At 39.7% G+C, this 20,562-nt stretch overlaps 1 protein-coding gene and 1 pseudogene across 1 annotated transcript in view; one reads left to right on the top strand and one right to left on the bottom strand.

The window, feature by feature from the left end:
* Window positions 1-20,562, bottom strand: part of Chsy3 (chondroitin sulfate synthase 3) — a 256,073-nt gene that overhangs the window by 178,952 nt on the left and 56,559 nt on the right. The gene's annotated exons all lie outside the window — the stretch shown is intronic.
* On the top strand, window positions 2,280-9,105 carry LOC129687934 (elongation factor 1-alpha 1-like; annotated as a pseudogene).

Below are 20,562 nucleotides of genomic sequence, written 5' to 3'. Positions count from 1 at the left end.
CACAACACATTTGTCCTTTCTCATTCTGTGAGGATTTCTCATACGTATGAGTTTACAGAGTGTTCATTTCTAATGAAAGAAACATGAGGGGCAGGACAAATTAAATGGAGCAGAAAGAAGCATTAAGGTTTAGTCAAGATCTGACAAAATTTGACAAAATGAAATTTCATGTGTGTACATGTGTGCTCATGCTTGAATGTGTGTGTACATGTGTGTGTATTTGCATCTGAACGTGCATGTGTGTGCATGGACTCCCTTGTGCTAAACAAATCAGATTCTGCTAGTGTTCCTTCCTGGCTAAACAAATAGAAGGCTCCATTACCATGGAAACTGACAGGAAAAGCAATTCACATGTGTGTCTGTTTTCTCCCCACATCCAGAGAAGAAAAGATCAAATTGCATTGATGTGTTTAAGACATTTATTCAGGAATGAATGAAAATATTGGTAATTTTAGAAGCCTTCCAACACTGCTCGTTGATCATGTAGGGTGCACTAACTATGGCGGTAGAAAGACAGCAAGCAAACACAGGTACAGTCACAGGAACCAGCACTAGCCATGACCCCTCGTCTTAGCAAAGACTGGGCTATTGTCTGCTAACTGATGAATCAGAGTGAGATTCTTATTACTAAACACTTCATCCTAATTATATAACAAATGCAGTTTTAAAATGGGTGCTGCAGAGATGTTAGTGAAGCAACAGCGTGTAAACATGACCTTACCTGAAATGCATACCAGCATTCATTTACCAAACACACTGACCTAGGCTCTACCCTATGCCATGCTGGGGGTTTGAATGACTCTCCACAGCCTTGTATATTTGAATGCTTGGCTTCAGTTGCTGGAATTATTTTAGGAAGGATTAGGAAGTATGGCCTTAATGGAGGAGATGTATCATTGAGGCAGCTTTAAGGTTTCAAACACCCTTGCCAGGCTCAGTCTCTTGCTCTCTGCCTTCAGTTTGCAGTTAAGATATACACTCTCAGCTGCTGCTCTGGCAGGATGAATGCCAGCCAGATGGCTGCCATGCTCCCCACCATGGTGGTCATGAATTCTTCCTCTGGATGTTTAAGAAAGCCCTCAAGTAAATGTTTTCTTCTATAATTTGCCTTGGCTATGATATCTCTTCATAGCCATAGAAAAGTAATTAAGTAACCAAATCCTGAAGACATAACACTGTGTAAATATGGCTCTGTCTCTTGAGTATCTACAGAAGACTTAAAAAGAAAATCATGCAACTGACTATAAATACAATGAAAAAGGGCATAAAAATAAAAAGGCGAACAAGATTTGGAGCATCTTACCACACAGTGTAGAGGACAGTTTAAACAGGCTTCCTAACAATAACAGAAGCACTTCATCAGACAAATGAGCCTGCTTATGTGATTTCATGTTTAAGGGCTTTGGTAAATGAAGGTACAGAATACAGAATCCAAGACTCTGCCCACCCTAATAAGACTCTTGGATTCAATTTTATTATTTGTGTGTGTATGTGTGTGTGTGTGTATGAACAGGTATACACATGCACAGCATGTATGTGTGGAAGTCAAATGTCAATATCACATATCTTAAACCTGTTTAAGACAAGATTTCTTTTGTTTTTCTGCTGTGTATGCCAGGATAGCTATGCCCCAGGCTTCCAGGGACTCTGCTGTGTTTGCCTACCATCCCGTATAGGAATGCTAGATTATAGATTCTGCTGCTAACTGTCCAGATTGTATGTGGATGCTGGGAACTTGAACTCAGGTACACATGTCTGCATGTCCATAATTTTTACCCAAGGAGCCATCTCCTCAGACCATTACATTTTAAATATGTATCTTGGTTGGTTCAGATACACAGGGTCCTAAATGGAGAAAGCCAGAAAAGCAGCAGGAAACATCACATGGGGATACAGAAGGCTTTCTGCAATCAAAGCAAAGTTGAGACTTTAATAAGGAGGAGGAGCATGAGTAAGACACTAATAATAATATTCAGAGAAGTGTGTGGGAACTTTGTGTTTTAGTAAAACTTTCTGTAAACTAAAAATGTAGAAAAGCACACACCACACACTGCTAATGTCAATAGTTCACAGAAACAGAATGTTCTACTAGTCTTCAGTGGCATGCTAATTTAACTGTCCACTGCTTTAAGTAGAAACAATCACAATGCATGACAAATCAACTATATTTCCTATTTTTCCCAAACAAATGGAATAGCCATTAACCAGTGAAGTCTGGGAAGAGTAACAGTGTTTCTCCTAGGGCCAGTGACATCAGAACGGCAAACACTCTAGGCAGCATGCAAATGATGAACCAATGCTCACTGAAGAATGCTTACGAGAGTGACAGGATGGAAACAGTAAAAAGACAGATCAATAAGATGAAGAGTGAGAAAGGGATGAGGCAGAGGATAATCGCTCAGGTATCTGAACTAGTGGGGCAGAGCAGTTGGTGCTGTCACTCACAGAGATAAAGAGTGCAAAAGAAGAGGTGGTGAAAATGGTTTGTTTTGGAATACATGTTGTTTGATAAAAGAAACTATAAGGGCTGTTTTCAACTAGTGTAATATAGGACCTTCAATGTGACTATAGGACATTAAGGAACTCTTCTATGGGATACATGAAGGTGAGAATATAAGATATCAAGAAGACTAGGTAATCACGGTGTCCTGCCATTTCTTGAAGAAAAGTGTTTGAGCCGTAATCTTTACAAAATTCTTCAAAATGACAACGTGTTTACAGCCATAAATCAGCAGCAGTGCAGGCGAGGCTTGGGAGAGTGACAAGCACAGTGCTGGAGAGGTGCTTCTCCACGGTTACTATTGGTTACTATTAAGTCTGTTAAACGGTTGCAAATGAGTGGGTGTTTTCATGTAAAGGAAGTCCCAGTTGCTTGTTAAAAGCGCAAGATACAAAATGCCAAGAGGCACAGACACTTTTTGAGTAAATGAGGGCTACTGTACTTCTCCCATATGAATACAATTTTGTTTTGGCACATAAGGCTATGAAATCATAATCTCCCTTTAGGTGAAAAAAATAAAATAGTTCAGCTTGAATTTTGTCAGTTGGAAGAAGAAAAGGACTTAAAGGTATACCTCAGGGCCAGCCGTTCCCTCTAAAGACAACCTGGCAATGGGCAAGCATTTGGAAGTTTCTGCCATTTTAGCAGAAAACAGCACCAACTGCAAAGGAAATGTGTGTCTGTCAGCCTCTTGTTCCAAAGATAAGCCTATGTGGTCAACCTCAAGGGTTTCAAGAGGGTTTGACTTGAGTTTCTTCCCTTCCAAAGATCTATTGAACCAAATGGGAACAGCACAGCTCTCACGTCCTCCAGTCCTAGTGTCAAATCCAGTTAACATCATTGCTGCATATCAAGACACTTTCTCTAAAGATCTTTTTTAATGTGTGTGTGTGTGTGTGTGTGTGTGTGTGTGTGTGTGTGTGTTGTGGTGGTGGTGGTGTATTCGTATTCATATATGTGTGTACACCTGTGTGCCATGGATCGCTCATGGAAGAGGTCAGAGGGCAGAATTAGATGTTTGCTCTCATCTTCTACCTTGTTTGAGACAATGGTCTCTTTTTCAGTCCTACATACCCCACCTTAGCTGGATCTAGACCTGCCAAGAGCTCTTCCAGCCTTGTTGACATTATCGGCATGTATTACTATTCAGGGTTTCACATGCAGTCATTCAGGGGATTCAAACTCTGGTATCCACAATTCCGTGGCAAGTGCTTTAACCCACTGAGCCATCTCACTAGCCCAGCATACTTCCTTTAAATGTATTCTAATGCTATGTAGTACAAAGCTCTATATCCCTTTAACAAATGACAGCTCGAAAAGACTGTCTGAAGCATTTTTTTTCTCAATCTGTTAATGTTTAGCTCATTGAAAAGAAACAAAAAACAAATAAATGTAAACAGTGTTCATGGAGAAAATATGTAAGGTATGATTTTATACAAACAAAAAAAAAGTTGTTAAAACCTGTCAAAGTTTCTTATTGGAGAAAACAGTGTAGCAAAGTTTTTCAGACAATTCATTTCGCCACATTGTTCGTCACTACTCTACGACCATCAGAATAAAAAAGTTCCTGCATCAAGAGGTACAGGCTATTAAAGAGCTACAGGAACAACGGCAGTAGGAACATTGACGATGGGAGAAAGCCTGGGGCAGCAGAGCGACTAGCTTGTTAGGGAACCTAAGTTTAGAGACGGAAAAACAGCAGGAGGATAATCATCCTGCAGCTGGTGATCTCCAGAACTTCTGGAAACAGGCGATGTGCTGCGCACTCGCTGAGGACTCTCCAACTCCACACCTGCACAGCATGGATACAGACACAGGAACTTAAGCACCAAATGTCCTATACTCTCAGAACGCTCCACCACACCAGCATCAAGCAAAGCTTGTAGGTTTCTAGATTTTTGGAGTTTCCTTCAACCCCCAATATGACCATCCTATTCCTGGGCTTCACCTCACCTTTGGTTGGATACTTAAAGCACTCTCCCGAAATACACAGCCATCCTTGGATCCTTACCAGCTGGCTAGCATGGTGTCTCTGGGATCATCCTCTCTCCCTCAACACCTCCCTCTTAACCTGGATCTCAGAAGCCTTAAATAAATGCACTCTCTAACCATGAGAAGCTGGGATTCTAGGTGTAATAGAATATTCTGGCTGTGTCTAATCGATGTTCAACCTGATTTCTATAATGCTGGCATTCTAATGTCCCTGCTTTTCTTGAATATCAGAGGAAATACCAGAGTTCTCATTCCTCATTCCTATGCTAGTTAAACCTATTTTTGCCTCATTTTTTTCTCTATTCAGATTCTATTAATGAATAAAAATTGAACAGATAGGCAAATATCCTAGTAACTAGACATTCCATAGATTTACTTTAAAAACTACTTAGTCATTATTAATGAAAACATTCCAGTGCACTGTTCTACTGCAAAGGATTTAAACATTTCAACGTAAATAAAATGTATATCACTGACATTCAGATATGTAAAATTCTCATATATTATAGCAATAAGCATATTTGACAGGAAATATGGCATCACTCATCATTTGCCATTCAGCAGTCGGCTTCAAGCTGTGTGTCTAAGGGAATCATTGTCTTCAGCTTAAATGTGGCGCATGACCGCAGTCTGGAGACTCCCAGAGAGAGAGAACTTCTCCGCATTTTAGCTGCTTGGTAATTATAAGTTGAATAAACTTTACAAACTCTAGTGGTAATGTATCACAGTCAGTTTAAAAGTCATATAAATTCTAGAAAGAATCCAATTTTCAATAAATTTGGATGTTCCAGGGTATATTACAAATCAGGTTTCAAATCAGTAATTTTAGGACGATAAAAATGGTGGCTCCATAAAGACACTCTTTGTATAAGTTTAATACCTAACATGGAATAGCTGGGTCATTTCTAAGTGATAAGATTGAAAACTGGCTAATGCTATCTCAAAAGGTAATTACCCTCCAAAAATATGGGGGCACAAACAGGTACTATGTGCTTCAGAAGTACTGAAGACCAATAGTAATTGTGCATTATTTTTTGTCATTAATGAAAATTCACATAAAATTAGATTCTAAGACTTCAAATCATCTACGGAAGAACTTTCAAAGTGCACTGCTTTTACCATTGAGGTTACTGTTCTGTTCTGCTTTCCTCTTGTTTGAATTAAATACTGTTTTAATTCCTCTGTTTACTGAACCCAGCCTTGGCTCCTGAGCATAAGAGTCCTGGTCAAGGTCAGTAGCAGAGAGTCATCCCCAGCTGTGGCTGTGACTTGGAGAACCTGAAGGTCAGGGAAGGTAACCCAAGCTGTAGGTTGGCTTTTAAATTATTTTATTTTGCTTTCTTAATGCCTCTATCTCCCTTCTCCACCCCAATCCCTTCCTACACCAGGTAGGAGAGAAAGAAGGTTAGTGGGAAGAAAGCATAGTTCTCTTTAGCTACTTCTTGCTGTTTTAGGGACATAGTTCCTTGGGCCAAATCCAATCTTCATTTCAGAATATCTCCAGTTTCTTCTGATCAAACTGAATCAACAGTCTGGGGAAGGGAAGGGGACGGGGCGGCAGTAGCAGCCTTTTTCTTTCTCGGAGCCCCCTTTCCTACTCCTGGGCTCGGACACTTATTCCCTCTCCAGAGTCCTCAGAATTAAACAATCTGCAGCTGGCATAGAGCCCCATTAGAGCCTACATAAGGCAAATAGTTTGCTGCTGTGGACAGTCTGAATCAGCCCCAAATCCAACACCTGGGATTAAAACAAAAGCATGTTTACTTAACATAACTGAGTTTTTTAAAGACACCAAAACTTACACTACACCAAGCAAAACTGAGCTCCACACAACCAGGTTAGCTCACACATTTAGCTAGGTAGTCTATTGGAATCAAGGCTTAAATGTGCACCCCAGCCCTAACAAAAACACATAAGAACCTAAAGCTATCATTCCTTTGAAAGCCTCCTGTCTGTCAACGAGAGACAGAGAGGATAAATAATCCTTTCCACATGTAACAAACCCCATTAAATTACACCATTCCACCTCATGAAAAACTCATTACCTGAATAATGTTTCTCCCACATGCATTGCATTATGGTATTGATAACAAGAAGCTGAACTGCCACTGATATCCCACATGGTCCTCACAATCTAATTAGAACAATCACAGGCAACATTTAAACACACACACACACACACACACACACACACACACACAAAGCTTTAAACAACTGACACATCTGATGGGCAGCTGGTGAAAGACAGAACAGATAGAACATTTGTGAATGAGAATGTTATCTGAGAAGTTCTTTTAGCATCTATGTTGAAAGCAAAGCAACCTCAAGGCCGGACACTGGGCATGGTAGCTTTTAAAAGGCAAACAGGAGCAGTCATTCAAAAAACAAAACAAAAAACAAAAAACAAAACAAAACAAAACAAAAAAAAAAAAACCCAAAGAAATGAAAGCACTGACAGAGCCATTTGGGAACATAGCAGCAGCTGTATAGAAATGTGACTATTGGATTTAACAAAGGCAATGAGGATCTCACATTCCAACTATTGAAAAACATTTACATTTGTTTAGATTTCCTGTCTCATTAGAGTTTAATTCGCTCTAAGTGGCCCCCTTTTTTGTAATATGAGATGCAGTTCTCTCCTAGGGTAATTGGTAGTACCCTGCATTTGGAAGAGAATGGTAGCTGGTAGGGACTTCCTGGTATTCTGGGAGGAGGAGCCACCCAAGCTCAGCTTCTCGGGGTTTGAACAGAGGGACCTGTAAAATCCCATGAGTTATAAGGTCTGCAGAAGCTGAGCTTCTGGCATTTCCAAACAAGGCATTTACACAGCCAACAACTAACCTCAGGCTAAGCTTCGGGCATCTGCTGGTACAGATGACCACTGTATACCCTGGCCATGAGGTTTCCCTGGAAAACTATGGCAGAATCAGGAGTAGACACATATTCTTTTCTCTTGCTGATCTTTGGCTCTGTAGATGTTTTCCAATAAAGTCTCCTGCTTATTTGTGATGGGTTTGCTGTCAGAAGAAAGGTGTTGTGAAAAACATTTCTAACTTGGAGCCAAAAGAGGAAAGAAAAAGACACCAACATTATCATCACTGGACATGTAGATCCTGTAAGTGCACTATCCCTGGTCATCTGGTCTACAAATGTGGTGGAACTGGCAAACAGACCATGGAAAACTTAAAAAAGGAGGCTGCTGAAACGGGAAAAGGTTTGTTCAATTATGCCTGTGTCTTGGACAAACAAAGTGTTATATCACTAGTATATCTCCCTGTAGAAAGTTGAGACCAGCAAATGCTGTGTGACTACCATTAATGTTCCAAGACAGAGATTTTCTTTTTTTTTTTTTTATCAAAAACATGTTTATAGGTACATAACAGTCTGAATGTTACATAAATGTAACATTCAGGTACATAATGTCCTGAATGTTGTTGCTTGGTGCTGGTGAATTTGAAGCTAGCATCTCCAAGAATTGGCAGATCTGTGAGCATGCTATTGTCTTACACACTGAGTATGAAACACATAATTGTTGCTGTCAACAAGACAGGTTCCATCAAACTACCCTACAGGCATAAAATATAGGAGGAAATTGTTAAGGAAATTAACACCTACACCAAGAAAATCAGGTACAGTCCTGACACAGTAGCATTTGTGTCAATTTCTGGTTGGGATGCTGACAACATGCTGGAGGTGCATGCCAGTATGCCTCAGCTCAAGGGACAGGAAGTCACCTGTAGAGCTGGGAACGCCAGTGGTATCACACTGCTGAGGACTTTAGATTGTATCCTGCCACCAGCTCATCCTGACAAACCTTGGCAACTGCCCCTCCAGGATGTCTATAAAATGGATGGTCCTGGTACTGTCCCTGAGGGCCCAGTGGAGACTGGTGTTCTCAAACCTAGCATGCTGGTTCCCTTTGCCCCCAGCCAATGTCCCAGCTGAGGAAAAATCTGCTGATATGCATCATGAGGTTTTCAGTGAAACTCTTTCAGGGACAATGAGCTTCAACATAAAGAAGGTGTCTGTCAAAGATGTTAGACGTGGTGACATTGCTCGAACAACAAAAATAGCCCACTAATGGTAGCAGCTGGCTTCACTGTACAGATGATTATCCTGAACCACTCAGGCAAAATTAAAATTAGTGATGGCTGTGCCCCTGTGCTGGGCTGTCACACAGCTCACCTAGCTTTGCTGAGTTTGCAAGTTTTCTGAGCTTTAAAAAAAAAAAAAGATTGCTGAGCATAGTGACACATGCCTTTAATCCCAGCATGCGCCAGGCAACTCTCTCTGTCTCTGTCTCTCTCTCTCTGTCTCTCTCTCTCTCTCTCTCTCTCACACACACACACACACACACACACACACACACACTTAATTGCCATTCTTGTAAGAAGCTGGGAAAATGGCTCTAATTCCTGGCATTTGCTGATGCAGCCATTGTTGCTATGGTACCAGGAAAGCCCACATCTGCCTATAGCATCTCTGACTCTCCTTCACTGGGTCATTTGGCTGTATGTGACACGAGGAAGACAGCTGCTATGGGTATGATCAAAGCCATGGACAAAAAGGCTGTTGGAGCTAGCAATGTCATCAAGTCTGCCCAGAAAGCATAGAAGGCTAATGAGTAGTATCCTAACAACTGCCACCCCATGCTTACTCAATGGAGGAAGAAAGTCTCAGAACCATTTGTCTCTATCGGCTATCTAGGCTTAGTAGTAAAAGACTGCTTAATGATATAAATGCACTGTAGAACCTTTAGGAGGAATTAATATTTTGTGGAACATTTATTATTTCTTTGGTGAGAGAGCAAGAGATGAAGTGAGAGAGAAGAGAGAGAGTTTTAAGTTATTAGTTTTTAAAAATCAATATTTTAAATAAAAAAAAACAACCAAAAATCTGTCATGAAATTTTGAGAACTGTTAAAATAGTTTTTTTTGTGGAAAACAGTCTACTCCTTCCTACTGTGCACTTTATGGTTTTTACAGTGAGTGAACCCCGTGGCATAGAAAGCAGAGTCTTAGGATTCTTCCAAGCAGCAGCATATGGACACAGAAAGGAAGCCAGCCAGCCAACCATCTTCCTGGGCAGGTAACAACTATTTTTACTATTGCAACAGTCATGATTCTATAAAAATGCAGAATATGGGCTTAGTAAAATATCGGTCTAAATAGTAACAGTAATTTAATATCAGTTTCCTAAAGAAAACTAGCACAATTTTAAATAACTCTCACTTTTTATCTTTGGTTGTACATAGAGTTGTATTAGTGGACCAAGTCTTTAAATGTAAATTAATTACAAGAATATAAGCTTTCTTATTCCCCTAGCTTAGACCTTCAGTGAACTACTCTGGTGAGGGTATGATAATAATAATAATAATAATAATAATAATAATAATAATAATAATAATAATAAATAACAAATAATAATAAAATTTCCAAGAGAATTGGGACTGTAAAAATGTTATTTATTCTTTTGAAACAATTGTGCTCTTATTACCTTTTCCTAAACAGAAGCAACATGTCTAAATCCATACAATGTTCACTACTATCCTAAAGCAGCATAATCCATAAGTTCATTCTAAGTACTTATCCTTACACCAACAGAAAAGGGCGGTTCTCACCCCTCACTAAAGAAACTTCTTTTTTGCAGCAGACTAAAGCTACTGAAAACCAACAAAAGTGGTCAAAATACAGAGATCAACTGATTGTGGGATGCAGGTCCCAGCTGATACTTCTACTACACAACTCCTACAGCCAAGGCTTTGAGAACATCTCAGATGTAGGAACAGACCAGAGGACCAGGAATTCTGCTATGACAGGAAGCTAAGCCCATTATCTTGACAACATGGCTGCCTAAATGAAGTTGGAACAGTTCTAATACAAGTAGACATTCTACCAGAAACAGGGAAAACTCCCAGGGTTCCACCCCCAGATGAAGAGGTACCAGCCAATGCTGAGAAAATGAACCCCCCGACTGGTTACCAGATACTAGAAACCTATATGTGGAGGAAAAGATGAATGGACTGGGTAGGTTGTATTGAAGTGTTTGATTATTTTTTTAGTGTGTATATGTAAAAACAATATTTAAAAAGAAAAGGAACCCAGTGAATTTGGGAGGAAGTAGGGACATGGAGGGCATGAAAGTAATAAGAGAGAAGGGGAAACAATGTAATTACCCTTTAAATAGAAAATAAAATTAAATACATGAATGTGCTGATCAACTCTAATCGGACTGGTGCTTGATTGACTTGCTGCAAACATTGATTTGATGCTTTATTTAAGTCAATGTAGAGCCAGAAATAGAATGCTTCATTCACTTCTATTCCATTCACATATGATGACATAGTAATATACATTGGTAAGACAGAATGAAAAGAACTGTATTAAGTATAGTATTTAACCATGACCTTTGAACTTAAATAAAGCTCACCACTTGTCCAAAAGAAAACAGCCCAATTTGAAAGTTTTGATCAAATTATACATAACTGCCTTTAAGACACTATTCTATTTTCACCAAAGGGACAAAAATGATTCCAGGGATTTGTTCAAATGTGCATTGAACACATGAAAAACTAAGACATGTTCCTTACTTTTCCTATATGTGTAAACACTTTGATTATAAAGAATACTAAGACAACAGTTTAGGGGTATCGATTTTTGCATCAGAAAAATCATTTAGAAGAGTGAGACACGGGGGGCGGTCATTGAAAAGTGAATTTCTATCTCTTGAATACATCGTGCATAATAAAGAACCCAACAGTAAGTGTTAAAGCCATCAATAAAAATAAGAATATATATGGTACTTAAGTCCTATTAAAATGATAAGCCAACTATAGGACATTACCTTAAGGACATAGATACTAATAAGCTTGACAAAATACTAGCAAGTGGAGACCACCAATGTGTGAAAAGTATTATACAATACCACCAAGTGGGATTTATTCTAGATATGCAAAGAGGATTCAAGCATCCATTACTGTAATCTATGACAACTGGATTAAAAAAAATAACCCACAAAACCATATTAATAGAAAGACAGGAACTGACAAAAATCCAACACTTGCTTATGATAAAGAGCTCTCAATTAAATAGGAACAGAGGCAAGCCTCTTAACTCGTTGCAGAATACACTTAAAAAAGCACTTTGCTTTGTTGGCTCTGTTGATATTCTTGTGGAGCTCCTGTCCTTTTTTCTTTCCTCCCTCTTTTCCATAAGACTCCCTATGTGTTGCCCAGTGTTTGGCTGTGAGTCTAGGCATCTGTCTTGAGGCACTGCTGAGAGCCTCTCCCAGGACAACCCTGATAGGCTCCTGTCTAGAAGGTTAGCAGAGCATCTTTCATAGTGTCAGGGGCTGACACTCTCCCATAGGGTGGGTCTTTGGTTGTGCCAGGCATTGGCTGGGCATTCATTCAGCCTCTGTTCTATCTGTTCCATCTTTATCCCTGCACATTTTGTAGGCAGAGTAAATTTTTAGTCAAAATTTTTGTGGGTGGGTTGGTGTTCGCCTCCCTCTGCTAGGAGACTAGTCTAGTTAGATGGTGGCCTCTGCAGTCCTATGGCCTCTGATACTAGGAGTCTCTGCTTGAGTCCCCCTCATATCCTCCCAGGAACCTACCCTGACTTAGGTCTCCAGCTTGTCATAGAGCTACCCCCACCATCAGTTTCTCTTTTCTCTACAGTCCTTCTGTCCTCTTGCACATGTTATCCCAGGTTTGTTCTCCACCCTGTCAACTGTCTACACTCCCTCTCCTGAAGCATCAGTCAGGAACCATGCAGGAGCTGGACCTAGGCCCCATACAAAGATGTAGCATATGTAGCCTCATGTGAGTCCTCTAGTAAGGGAAGCAGGAACTGCATTGGACAAGAACCAACTGTTTGTCAACTGTTTTATCGATTTCCCCTGGTGGGATTTCCTTGTCAGCCCACAGTAGAAGAGAACATGCTCAGTACTGATGAGCTGGGAAAAGGGTAGGAAAAGAGAGGAAAAGTGGGACTGGGAGGGGAGCAGGGATAGGGCTACAACAAGAACGTAAAATGAATATAAAATATTTTAAAGGAAAGGAATAAAAGTACTTTGCCATCTAATCAGTAAATGGGCCAAGGAATTAAACAACAGTTCCCGAAGGAAGAAATATAAATTGCAATAATGTTTCAAAAAGTGTTCAACATGTGGCGCCATCAAGGAATGTAGATTAAAATTGCTTGGGACTCTACAACATGCAAGTCAAAATGACGATAATGAAGAAAACAAACAAGTGCTAGTGAGCATGTGGAAAGAGAAATATTGAACTTCATTCGGCCATAAAGAAAATCACCACCACTTTGCTAAACTAATAAAACTTATTAGTGCATTCTGATTCTTATGCTTATACTCACAGATAAGTGTGGCTAAAGTAGAAAAAACAAAAACAAAAACAAACAAAAAAAAAACTCCAAAAGCCAGAATTCCAGGAAGTCTGCTATGAACTAGTCTTTCCTAGAAATGATTGCTTGAACAAGACCAGAAAACTGGCAATAGCAATAGATATGCTAAAATGGAAGGAACAAAATTTCATAGGGTCCCAACTTTAAACATAAAATATATGCAGCTAATGACAGCAGAAAGAAACTTAGCGTCTCCCAGGGATGATTTCCTTGTTGGCTGTCTAATGCAAAGTGGTTAGGCCTGATACCATATACATAGAAGCGAACAAAATAGATTCAGCAGGTTGTATTTATACATTTGTTATATCAGTTTCTCTCATACAGCAACAACGGGAAAGATGACAAAGGTATGTATAAAAGGAAGAAAGCTAAGAAGAGAGGACAGAGCACAAGAGAGTAACAGTATAAGTGACTTCAGGGCAGAGACTATCTGAAGGGAGGAACAGGCCCAGAAATGAGGGGCGGCAACAGAAGACAACAGTGTGGAGGCAAATCAGAACAAAGCACAATGATATATACACGTGAAGATTCCATAAGAAAACTTTCTATTTTCTGTATTAACCAAGAAATTTTAATTCTAACAAAATAAAGTCAATAGGAAAACAAAACCCACCAACCATTATGCTCAATGGTGAGACTCTCAAGGCTTTCTCAGAAACATCTGGAACAAGCCAACGATGACTTTCAGCATCTACTGGTGTCTCTACTAAGGTAACAAGACAACATAAATTAAAAGTCGGTTTATTAATAAGAAAAATGAATTTCTCAAAATGGTAAAGACTGTGTTACCACATGATCAAGTCATATCACTGCTGTGGATGCCCAAAGGACTCAAAGCTAACACAGTGCAGGGAAAACCCTTTATGATGGGAAGGCAAATCAGCACAACAGCATGAAAGATGATTTGCTGATTTTCCTGAGAAGGTAAATACTTTCTTGCCATGGGATCCAGTAACCACATCCTTAGTACTCAAAATGGTTCCAGGGTCAGACTTGATTGGGGTAGGAAGGGAATGAAGAAAAGACCGACACACAGAAAGCAAGATAGCATTTGGTGGTTTAAGTTCTGAGGCACTACAGCACCGAGGGATCTCAGACTGTGTGTCATATGCAGTTGAACAGAGAGGTGGGGTTATTGCATACAGCTGAACAAGATGGTGGGGTTATTACATACAGATAAACCAAGAAGCAGAGCTTATGTTGTGCACAGCTGGATCAAGGAAGTAGGTCTGGCTAATCTTAGTAAGAGTAATCTCTATCCTCATTTAGAAAGACAAATGGGATGTGCATTGAACGTATGACAGGAGTCTACCACAAAAGGCATCTGAAAGACTCTACCTAGCAGTGTTTCAAAGCAGACACTAAGACTCATAACCAAACCCTCGGCAGAGTGCAGGGAATCATATGAAAGAAGGGAAGTTAGTATGATATGGAAAGGATAGGAGCTCTACAAATATATCCGGGCACAGGGTCTTTTCTGAGACTGACACTCAACCAAGGACCATCTATGGATATAACCTAGAACTTCTGCTCGGATGTGGCCCGTGGTAGCTCAGTAACCAAGTAGTTTTCCAAAGTAAGGGGAACACGGACTATTTCTAACAGGATCTCAAGGGCAGGCTGTTTGACCCCGCCCCCCCAGGGGAGGAGCAGTCTATTAGGCTACAGAGGAGGACTTTGCAGCCAGCCCTGAAGGTACCTGATAAAACAGGGTCAAATGAAAGGGGAGGAGGTCCTCCCCTATCAGTAGACTTGGAAAGGGGCAGGGAGGAGACCAGGGAGGGAGTGCGGGGTTGGGGAGGGAATGAGGGAGCGGGATACAGCTGGGACACAGAGTTAACAAAATGTAACTAAAAAGAAAAATAAAATTAAAAAACAAAAAAGAGTAATCTCTGTAGGGGAGCAGTCTTCATATCCAGAAGGGAGAAGCTATGGTGGACATTTTCTGCACATACTGCCAACCCTCACACTCAATCCCCAGAGGAAAGCTTTGTCATGTCTCTGAAGCTCACTTCAGGGAGAAGGCTTTGCCATTCCTCCATGGGTCTGAGGCTCTGGAGTCTTTAACATGTCCAGCTCATGTCATCACATACAAATTCACGCAGGATCTTAATCACATGGGGCTTTCTCTGATCTCTTCAAATTATTTATGCTGAAATTTTTTTATTCATATAAAAATTGATCAAAAGGTGAGTGAAGCAGCCTTATGTATAACTAAATGAACTTAAAAACCATGCCTGTCATTGGTCAAATGAGTAAACAAAAAACTTAGCACTGGGATATATAAATTGCTGCAAAGCAATGTGCTCTAGAGCCTGGTAAGGTGTTGCATTCCTATAATCCAAGTTTTTAGGAGAGACAAGCAAGAAGACCTGGAGTTCAAGGTCTCCCTCATCTCATATAACAAGTCCAAGATTTGGGCTACACAAGATCCTGTCTCAAGAGACAGAAAAGTGAGTTTTCAGCCTCAGAAGACAAATAACATACACATGGGAGACTCTGGAACACACAAAATAAAGATGCACCACATGCACAAAGAGCTGCTGGGTTCCGAACTGCTAAACTTCAGAAGGACAGCTGGTCCTAAATACACAGTCTCATGAGCTTGCTCATAGGCATCATATGGTGGTTCCTTGATATTTTAAAAAGTCAAGTCAGTTTGAAAAGGCCACATATACACTATGATTCCATAAGGTCTGTGCTCTAGACAGCTACAGGCTAGAGGAGGAAAGCATCAAATCAGCAAGGCTCACCAGAGGTTTCCAGACTGGTGATCAGGACAGGAAGAAGAGCACACAGAGGTCTTTGTGAGGAAATGAAAAGCTTGGTGAGATGCGAAACTATGACAATATACATTTGGCCCAATTCACAGGATAATAATGCTAAGAGTGAGCTCTAAACTATGGATTATAATTAATTCTTTTATTTGGCATTTTAATAAGTTACTAGTTTTTTTAAGATCAAGCATAGCTCAATATTATATAAAATATGCCCATAGGAGTGGAACCACAGCAATCTTTTTTTTTTTTTTCGATGCAAAACAGACTATTGAAAGCCAACTGTGTAACTGGAATGCTAATCTTAGAAATAAAAAAGAAAAACAAGAATAAATTACTTTAACATTTAATTCACAGCACAGTAAAGTTCTGTGTAAGGAATAAACATGTGAACTTTCTAGAAGAATGCTGTGTTTGAATGGAAAATAAATGCTAAGTAACTAAGAAACAAACAACATTAAAAGAAAACTTGAGATTTGATGAAAGAATATTCTGGATGGATTCTTCCCATCTTGCCACACCAAAAAACAAACAAACAAAAACAAAAACAAAACAAAAAAAAAACCTCCCCATTCAGAAATATATCTCCATCGTGGTCTGTTTGTTTGTTTGTTTGTTTTACTGCTGAGGTATGCTGTTTTGGTCTTCTACTTATGACTGCAGTGGACATATTGACCAACCAAGAGAAGACAATTATTTGGTATTCCCTCATTCATTTGAAAGACTTATTTTAAATTAAAACAGCAGTCTCAATCATTTTTCCAACATTTTAAATTTTGTTTATTATTAATTATATTTAATTCACTTTGTATTCCAGATGTAACTTCTTCCCTCCTCCCTTCCCAATCCCACCCTCCCTCTCTCAACTCCACCCATGTTCCTCCCTAAGTCCACTGATAGAGGAGATCCTCCTCCCCTTCCATCTGATCCTAACCTATCAGGTCTCCTCAGGACTGGCTTCATTGTCTTCCTCTGTGGTCTGGTAATGCTGCTCACTCCTCAGGGGGAGGTGATAAAAGAGCCAGCCACTTAGTTCATGTCAGAGATAGTCCCTGTTCCCATTACTAGGAAACCTACTTGGAAACTGAGCTGCCATGGGTTACATCTGTGCAGGGGTTCTAGGTTATCTACATGCAAGGTTGTTGGTTGGAGTATCAGTCTCAGAAAAGACCCCTTTGCCCAGATTTTTTGGTCTGTTGCTCTCCTTGTGGAGCTCCTGTCCCCTCCAGGTCTTTCATTTTACCAACTTTTAACTATATTATACATAATTTAAACAAGCTTTGGGTGACATTATATGGAATATATGCAACTTACTTAATGAAAATGCATCATATTCACAAAAGGCTGCTGGATTCTAAGCTGCTAAAATTCAAAAGGATAGCAAATAAAGAATTCATATGAGCTTGCTTACATATTATCATATTGTGGTTACTTAGCATTTAAAATATCATTTAACCTTGAAATGGCTTTTAAGATAGCTATTCTATATCACTAATTCGACTGGATTTGAACTCATCTATAAGATATACTTCTGAGTATGTCCATGTGGGTGTTTCAAATGTTTTAAGGTAGGAGGAAGAACTCACCCAAGACTGGGTCTTCAAATGAATAAAAGGAAGAAGGCAGAAAGCTAGCTGACCCCAGCAGCATTCACTTCTCTGTGCTTCCTTAGTATACAGACATAATGTGAGCAGCCATTGCAGTCTGCTCCATGCGTTCTGCATTCCATCAGAACAGACCGTATCTCAGTCAAAACAAAAATCGTTTCAAAACAAATTTCAAGTTGTTTCTTGCCAACAACCATTAAAGTAACTAACAAATCTTTATATTAATTATTAATATAGATTCATGGATTCCTTTGTGGCTTTTCTGTCTTTGGGAGCCAGCTTCCACAAGAAATCCGAATCATTTAGCCCTTAGAATTCACTTTGGATAAATGTCCAATGTATAAGCAGTCAGCTAGTTCTGAGACAGCTTATTACAGTTCTCACATTATTTTAAGACTTCCACCACACCTCTGTGTGTATACCATTACTTCTCTACACTGTGTGCTATTATTGTGCATCTTACATTAATAATTTTGATTCTTTATACAGGAAACAGAGCAAATATCTAAAGTCACCTGCTATCTAGTAAAATCTAGGGTCACCTGATATCTAGAAAGCAGTTGTGAATCTTTCTGCTGCTGCTCTCCCAGACATCCAGTGATGAAAACATGAGCTCGGTGTTCTCCTCCTGACTTTCTTCTCTGCACTGCCTCTCATTGCTGGCAAAGGCAAATCTCTAAGTGTCCTATGGAAGCATAAGAACTGGGAGGGGGGTTTCTCACCGCAGTTTCTCAGCCATAAGGCTTTTATTTCACCAAAGGCAATTCAGAGAGTTCTGCTGTTTTACATTCACAGTTCAAAAGTTAGCAATTGCAGGGTAGGAGTGAACATAAACATATTTTTAGTGCTTTCAACTAGAATGACCGTTCCTCTGTTCCTCTGACAGGTCAAACTGATGTAAAAACTCACAGCATCATCATGCCAGGACAATCCTGCATCACAGCCATTTCACATCTCAGTACTGCGGTGATAATTTACACACCCAGACTGGCACATTCCATTCCTTGAGGGTGATTCACAGGGAGAAGCAGAGTATAGCTAACACAGTGTCCAGGGACTCCATTTCTCAAAGGCATCCCCAGCAATTAAGAGCTCCCAGAAGCTGCTATACTCAATAGGGAATATGATTTGCTATCAAATACATTTGATAAATTTGAATTTTTACATATTAAGTGATTTATGATACTAAGGTATTTTTATGATTACAGAAAATTGAGTAGTAGTCAATCTATGAAGAATTCAGGGCAGACCTCAGAGTATTCCAGACCAAGGACACAACAACAATTTTAAAAAATGAAATGAAATTATAGTGTTGTGAAACAGAATGCCAGCTTATGAAATGCCACAGGTGGCTTGGCTTTATTGGGAGAAGGGTACTTTTTCTTGAGAAAGTAATCAGAAGTAGGTGGTGCTTTATTTCTTCAAGACACTGAAATGACTTTAAGTTTAAAAGTACCTTATCCAGCGTGACATATTTTTAAAAGATAACTATGAACGTGCTCACTGGGCAAGGGGATGAGCATGAGGAGCCAGCTCATCCTCCAGCTCTCCTCCAGGGGAGGCTATGAGGCCCTTGATCAGGTCTCTGAATATAAACACTAAGGAAAAGAGGTTTTACAGAAGGACAATAGAAGACTACTGACAATTCCTAACAGCAATCAAACAATAGGATGTATTAGGGAGTAAGAATGTATATAATCATTTTCAAATCATGAATGTGGTAAATTGCATCTAAAATTATCTTTAAAATTCAGCAGTAATTTTAAAGGAAACACTTTGTATTCATTAGAACAGGAATAAGAATTGTATATGCATAAAGTAGCTAGTTATGCGGGAACATAATTCAGAGACATAAAAAGAAGCAAAAGTTGTTCGTTTGTTTGAATATGTAGTTGGAGGTAGCAAAGCTTTGACTATTCATGAGGATGCAGAGTTTCTAACTTTATTAAGAAGTATAATAAATAGAGGAGGAATGAGTTATTTCTGAGATACATGTGATAATATACTAATATGTATCAGGAATCATAGCTGATAGGACCATATTGTTAACAAGGCATAATCAGCAGAGACAGGATGTATGAAAAGGCTTTCATAAACACTGCAGCTAAAAATTAACTCATGCTCAATTAAAGAGCCATCAAAGAGAGCAGAGACTCAAAGAACCACATGGCCACTCCAACCAAGAGGCTAGAGGAATAGAAAGCATGAGACACAACATGAGACAGCCTACCAACAGTGACTCATCACGAGACTTGATCAATGGGCGAAAGATTGAAAAGAAATAAGAGAGCTAAAGAGACCAGAGAAGCCTATCGACAGCCGTGAGAGTTGAGAGAAGGCACAGAGACAAGACCCGGGCATCAGAAAGCACTGGAAGAGGCAATGTGTGGGGAAGAGCATTCTGGACAAATACAGAAGCACGTCTCTCCACACTGTTTACTTATTACAAACCTCATTTTCAGATCACTCTGAGTGAGCAAACACCCGTGCACGGCAGAGATGACATTGGGAACTGTGATCACCATCTCTGTTTCTCTAGTGAGCACTTCTAAAGTAGACATGAGGCTATTTGCTGAAGAGGGGCCACTGCCATCAAGAACTTTTAGATTACATTAAAAGAGCAGGATGTTTTTTTTTCTACACATGGGGGTGGAGAGGGTTAAACAGGATTTGCTCCATGCACCCTGCAACTTCACAAAACTGTAATCAGGAAGAGATAGAAATTCAGTGTCTTCCTGTCAGTCCCTTTCTATTCTCATGGCTTTTCATCCTTTTATCTTTCTGAACCCACAAAATCTGTTTAGATGGTGGGATTATCTAGAATGCTTTGATTTTGGAATGGCCAGTTTTTTTTTTAAATAAATTCTTAATTGAAGCAAAAAATAAAATAGGATGTGGGGTATGGGATGAACATACTAAACTACAAATGCCAAGAAAATACTTAGGCAAAGGAGCAGCTTTCCCTTTCAGGAAAAGGATGAGTGTTAGAATTTAGTCTAATTCTGTCTACAAAGCAAAAGACTGGTCACTCCAACTGCAAGGTGACATAAAAGGCAGAAGCAAGGAAAACACTGTATTAGTTGCTTTTTGTTGCTGTGACAAAACTCTGTGAGTAAGAAGGAGTTTATTTAGCTTATAGTTCTGGGTGGAGAGTCCCTAATGGTGGAGTAAGCATCACAGCAGGTGGCCAGAGCAAGAGTCTGAGGCCTCACAACATGAAGCAGAGTGGAACAGGAAGTCAGGCCAGCCTCTAAGCCCTTAAA

This window comes from Psammomys obesus, unplaced genomic scaffold (genome assembly GCF_907164565.1).
Source record: "Psammomys obesus unplaced genomic scaffold, mPsaObe1.curated_primary_1811, whole genome shotgun sequence".
Classification (NCBI taxonomy): Eukaryota; Metazoa; Chordata; class Mammalia; order Rodentia; family Muridae; genus Psammomys; species Psammomys obesus.
This window is presented reverse-complemented; position numbering and strand designations above follow the sequence as displayed.